The sequence below is a fragment of the Marmota marmota genome, unplaced genomic scaffold, assembly GCF_001458135.2.
Source record: "Marmota marmota marmota unplaced genomic scaffold, marMar, whole genome shotgun sequence".
Taxonomy (NCBI): Eukaryota; Metazoa; Chordata; class Mammalia; order Rodentia; family Sciuridae; genus Marmota; species Marmota marmota.
In genome coordinates this window covers 40,553,589-40,558,970 of record NW_026000016.1, presented here as the reverse complement: position 1 = coordinate 40,558,970, position 5,382 = coordinate 40,553,589, and positions in this window count along the sequence as shown.

The following is a 5,382-nucleotide window of genomic DNA, read 5'->3' as shown; positions in this document are numbered from 1 at the left end:
TGGTTTGTGCTTATCTCTGAACCATCCTGGGTGCCAGGGAACTCCCTGCTGCATTCAGGGCCAGATGTCCTCTCTGGTGGGGATCACTGAGGGTTGCCTTGGTGGGGATGGAAGGGCCTGGGATCCTGTATTCTGGATCCCTAGGCCCAGGTTGGTGCTTGGGGCTGACCAGTAGAACGGTGTGTGGCGGTGGGGGGGGGGGGGTCCTAGCCTGGGGTGGAGCCCAGGATCTGGTGCAGCCGACCCTGGAATTCCTATACTAAATAGGATTAGTGCTAGAAACCTCAAGTCCACCTCTTCTGCTGCTCAGGCTACCTCTTTATTAGGGTCTGGTCACATTTCTGTCACATACAGTTTTCCAACTCAGTGTCCAGGAGTGTCCTCCCAGGACCATTCTGAGAATGCAAGACCCCCCCCAACCATGCCTCCTGATGCTACCTACACTGCGTCCTCAACCCAGGCCTTGAGAACTTGGTGATTTGCCGTCATACTTGAGGGGCAGCTGCTCCCCAGAGGTGGAGACCAATGTTTAGAGGCTGTTGATGTCTCCTCAGGCCACAAAAGTCAGGGGCAGGCTGGGCTTGATTTCTGCCCAGCACCAGTTCCACTACACTAGACCTCTACAGCTGTCCTAGGCAGCTAGATACAAAAGTATAGGACCCGACCAGACCTCAGACAGTTAGTGCTTGCTGGGAGGGGACCGGGGGATCAGAATGGGGGCTTTAAGCTGATTTTTTTTTTCTTTTGATACATATCTCCAGCCCTTTTTATTTTTTAAGACCGGGTCTCAGGCTACGTTGCCCAAGCTGGCCTTGAACTTGAGATCCTCCTGTTTTAGTCACTGGGATTACAGGTGTTCACTGCTGCCCCTGACTTTAAGCTGAATTTGAAGGCAACCAGATGAAACCTGTCTATTAAGCACCTGCCCCATGCCAGACACCGTGCCCAGGCTTGTCTCATTGATCTGCACAATATCCCCTGTCCCTCTGCTTTGCCCATGACAGTGGGCCCCCAGAGGTTAAGTGATTTGCTCCAGGTCTGTGTGCCACTCCAGCCCTTGGTCTTCAAGGAGGGGAGGAGCATGCAGGAAGAGAGATGAAGACGGTGCAGAGGCCCAGAGGCAGCAAGCAAATGTGAGGAAGGGCCTGGGCATGCTGCTGTGCTAGAGCACCTGGAGGCCACTGTGTGGCCAGGGGACAGTGGCAACCTTCTGCACGCAGACGCACCTACATCTTTCAGACTTCCTGGGGCAGCTATTCTTGCTGCTGCAGCTGTGGAGACACATCGGGGGTTCCTAGTGTCCATCTGGAGCCATCAGAAGCTTCTGTCCTAGAAGGCTGCGGGACAGGACCCTGTGGGACATGCTCACACCAGGTCTTGTGTGTGGCAGGTGCTTGAAGACTTTCAGGGTAAAAATGATGGCTCTCAAGAAGAAGGGAGCTGAATTCAGAAGTGAAAGGGGGCCGAGTGACTGAAGGGCTGCAGGAGCTGCCCCTGGGCTCCCCAAGGACCAGATTGAGGCACAACCCTGCCCCAGGTCCTGGTGCTCTGTTTCCTGGGCATCTGACAATCACTTTGTCTTTATTTCAAGTTGTAGGTGGACACATGCCTTTCTTTTATTTATTTATTTTTTGTGGTGCTGAGGAAGGAACCCAGTGCCTCACACGTGCTAGGCAAGTGCTCTACCACTGAGCCCCAGCCCCAGCCCCTGACAATCACTTTCCAATGTCGCCTGTGGCCCTCTGCACCATCTTCATCTCTCCTACTGCATGCTCCTCCCCTCCTTGAAGACCAAGGGCTGGAGAGGCACACAGACATGGGCAAATCACTTAACCTCTGGGGGTTTGCATGGGCAAAGCAGAAGGAAAGGGGATATTGTGCAGATCAATGAGACAAGCCTGGGCACGGTGTCTGGCATGGGGCAGGTGCTTAATAGACAGATTTCATCTGGTTGCCTCCAAAATCAGCTTAAAGTCAGGGGCAGCAGTGAACACCTATAAATCCAGTGACTAAGACAGGAGGATCCCAAGCTACTAGACTCTTACAATCAGGAGCCTGCCCATCGGTTGGAGTCCCTGGCTATAAGCACCTTCTGGTGAGCCATTGTCCCTTCTGGGTTCATTTTGCCATCTGTTCCTAGGATGGGTCAGGAAAGCCTGGTCCCTCCCACTGGCCTTCCCTTTCACAATGCCCCCCAAGTGGCAGGACCAGCCCTGTACTGGGCAGTATTGTGAGACCTTTTCCTTTCCTTCTTCCTTGAAGCAGCATGGCCCTTTTGACCCATCTTCCCACCTCCACCTTCCCTAGGTCCTTCACTTCCAGGTGTGACTCCGTGGCATGCCCCTAAACCCTGTCTCCAGAGCCAATTGTCAGCACCATAAATTGGTCACAGATTCAGTGCCTGAACCTGAGGACACAGGTGCAGGACACTCCAAGTTTGCCTTCCAGAATCTCAGTCTTGCTAGTAATAATGGCCTTGCTTGCAACAAATTTTGTCAAGCACTCTCCTCCGGGCAGAGTGCCAAGCGCTGAGGATGAATGGTGAACAAGTTGCCAAGACCCTGCTCCATGGAGCCTACGTTCAAGTGGGGAAGGAAGACATTCCCCAAATCAACACAAGGCATGCCAAGGGATTGGAAGTTCAAGAAGATCAAGCAGGATCAGGGGATGTCAGGGTGCAGTGTGGATGGCTGATGTACTAGCATGGCCTGGGGCCCCTCTGGTAGAATCTGGGGGTGTTATGACTTGTAAGGGAGGGAGCCAGGAGGACACTCAGGAATATTCTAGCACAGAGAAGGTGAGAGAAGCACCTGCTGGCTATAAGCTATGAGCAAGAGAAGGTGAGACTGGAAAGACGTTTCGGAGCGGCAAGAGGGTTGGACCAATTTATGTCTCTGACTTATTGAGTCAGGTGTGGTGGCACACACCTGTAATCCCAGTGACTCAGGAGGCTGAGGCAGGAGGATCCCAAGTTCAAAGCCAGCCTCAGCAACTTAGGCCCTAAGCAACTTATAAAGACCCTGTTGCAAACTTAAAAAAAAGGGGGGGCTGCTGAGGATGTGGCTCAGGGATTAAGCACCCCTGGATTCAATCCCTAGTACCAAAAAAAAAAAAAAAAAAAACCCAAGATTTAGAGATAGCTGGCTTCAGCAGCTGCGCTGGATTCAATCAGTTTTTAACAGTGGGACCAGACGTCAGCCATCAATAGTTTTTAATAGATTCCCACAATGCCCCCCCCCCCACACTCCACATCTGGGGCTAGGGCTCTAGCTCAGTGTTTGAGTGCTTACTTAGATGCACAATGTCCTGGGTTTGATCCCCAGTGCCACACACCAAAAGGTCCCCAGATGACCCTGATGTGCAGCCACTTACATGACAACCACTTATGCAGAGTCCTGTAGGCCATGGTAAGGGCTCTGGATCTCAATCTAAGATGGAAACTCCGGACCTGCTTTTAAAAGCTCAGGAGATGTGGGCCCCCATTTGGATGGTGCTGTGTGGGCAAGGGAGGACCCCCTCTGGGCTATTAGCTGAAGTGTATCTGGCATAGTGGGAGGGAAACAGTGTGTCACTATGAGGTGGAATCTGCCATCCCATTTCCCAGGGGAGGTAGCCAGGGCTCTGGGGTTAGGTGACTCTCCTGGCCACACAGTAAGGTGGAGGTTTGGTCCCAGGTCTGCCTTCCTGAGCAGTGGTGTGTTTTGCACCAATCCCGCTGCCTGGGGTAGGGTCTGGGCTGGCACTGATGCTCCACCTCTTTAGTTGTTTGGAGGACACACATCTGGATCCCCAGGGACTGGGAACAGCACCTTTGCCTTCTGGTTGCCTACAAGCATGCCTGGTAGGTAGCCAGTAGGTTCTAGGAGTTAGACAAAAGTCACTGTCCCCCCATCCCACAAGTGCCTCCTACCATTAATCACCCAGTCCCTCCTCTGGATCCTGTAGGCCTCTTACCAGCCACCAACTAAAGAGGCAGAATTGGGCAGTGGGGACCCCTGGTCCTGCTCTAACCACTCTGGCACTCTGTCTAGTGTCAGTTATGATGGGCAGTGTCCAGCTCCAGACAAGAAAGCAAGAATCTCTGTAGTGGATGGAGAAGGGAAGTTAATGTGTAATGATATTAAATTGATCCTTCTGTGTGCCAACTTGTCACCTTGTTGTTGGTGACAAGTTGGATGGATGGTGGCCAATTCCATCTTCACCCAAGGTTTTCGCCTCTCCTTTCCTTCCTCCTCCTCCTTCTTCTTCTTTCTCTCCTCTCTCTCTCTCTCTCTCTCCCCCCCCCTCTCTCCCCCTCCTCTTCCTTCCTTCCTCCCTCCCTCCTCTTCCTCCTCCTGTGGGGCACTAGGTTCTACAATGAGTGGTCTCGAGATCAACAACCTGACCCAGCCAGGCTTGCGGGCGCCTGTAGTCCCAGTTCCTTGGGAGACCAATTCAAGGGGAGAACCCCACCCCCCACATCTCTTGCATGAGTAAATAAAAAAAATAACAACCTGGCCTCTTCCCTGGGGAAAACTTTTTATAGGTCCTCTCTGTCCACCCTTGCCTCAAATCCCTGAACAAGTACCTCTTTGTGTGTGTGGTGCTGGGGATGGAACCCAGGGCCTTGTGCATGCGAGGCAAGCACTCTACCAACTGAGCTCTATCCCCAGCCCCTGAGCAGGTCTCGATGTCACTCTTTCTCCTGCACTCTGGTCCGCTTCCTGGTGGTGTCACCGTGACCTCACTGTGACCTCATGGTTTTTATCACAAATCATCACCTGCTTTCCTGACACTGTCATCATTTGCCTCGGCTCCTTTCTGGGCTAGAAGCTTCTCCCCCCAGTTTCTCATCTTCCTGTCTCCTGAACTTCTCCCTCTTTATTTCCTCAGTCTCCATCAGACGGTTCCAGACTACCTGCCAGGCTCTGTCTTCAGGACACGGGATGTAAATTTGACCCTGACTTGGCCCTGTCTACTCCTAGGAGCTCAGCGTCTCAATCAGTGTGGCTTAGGATGTGGTCTTTCCTCCTTTTGGTGAGCTCTCGGATCTTTGGGAAATAGGGAGTTGTCCATTAGTCATTCTTCTAAAATCTACCCAGCTGGGGTAGAGCAGTTGCCTAGCATGCACCAAGTCCCTGGGCTCCATCCCCAGCACTGCAAACACCAAAAACAAATAAACAAACAAAACCACACGTACACAAATTAAAATCTACAAAGCTTTTTTATTTTTCCAGATACTTTTGAAACTATCTATGTTTTCCCTGAGAAGGAATTGGCTGGGCCCTGGATTCCTGGGGGAAAGTTTTGCACATTCAGGGGCACAATACCAGATTCCAAAATCATACAGACCATGATTCAAATCTCACTTCTCTTGCTTGCTGAGTCACATGGGCATGTTAC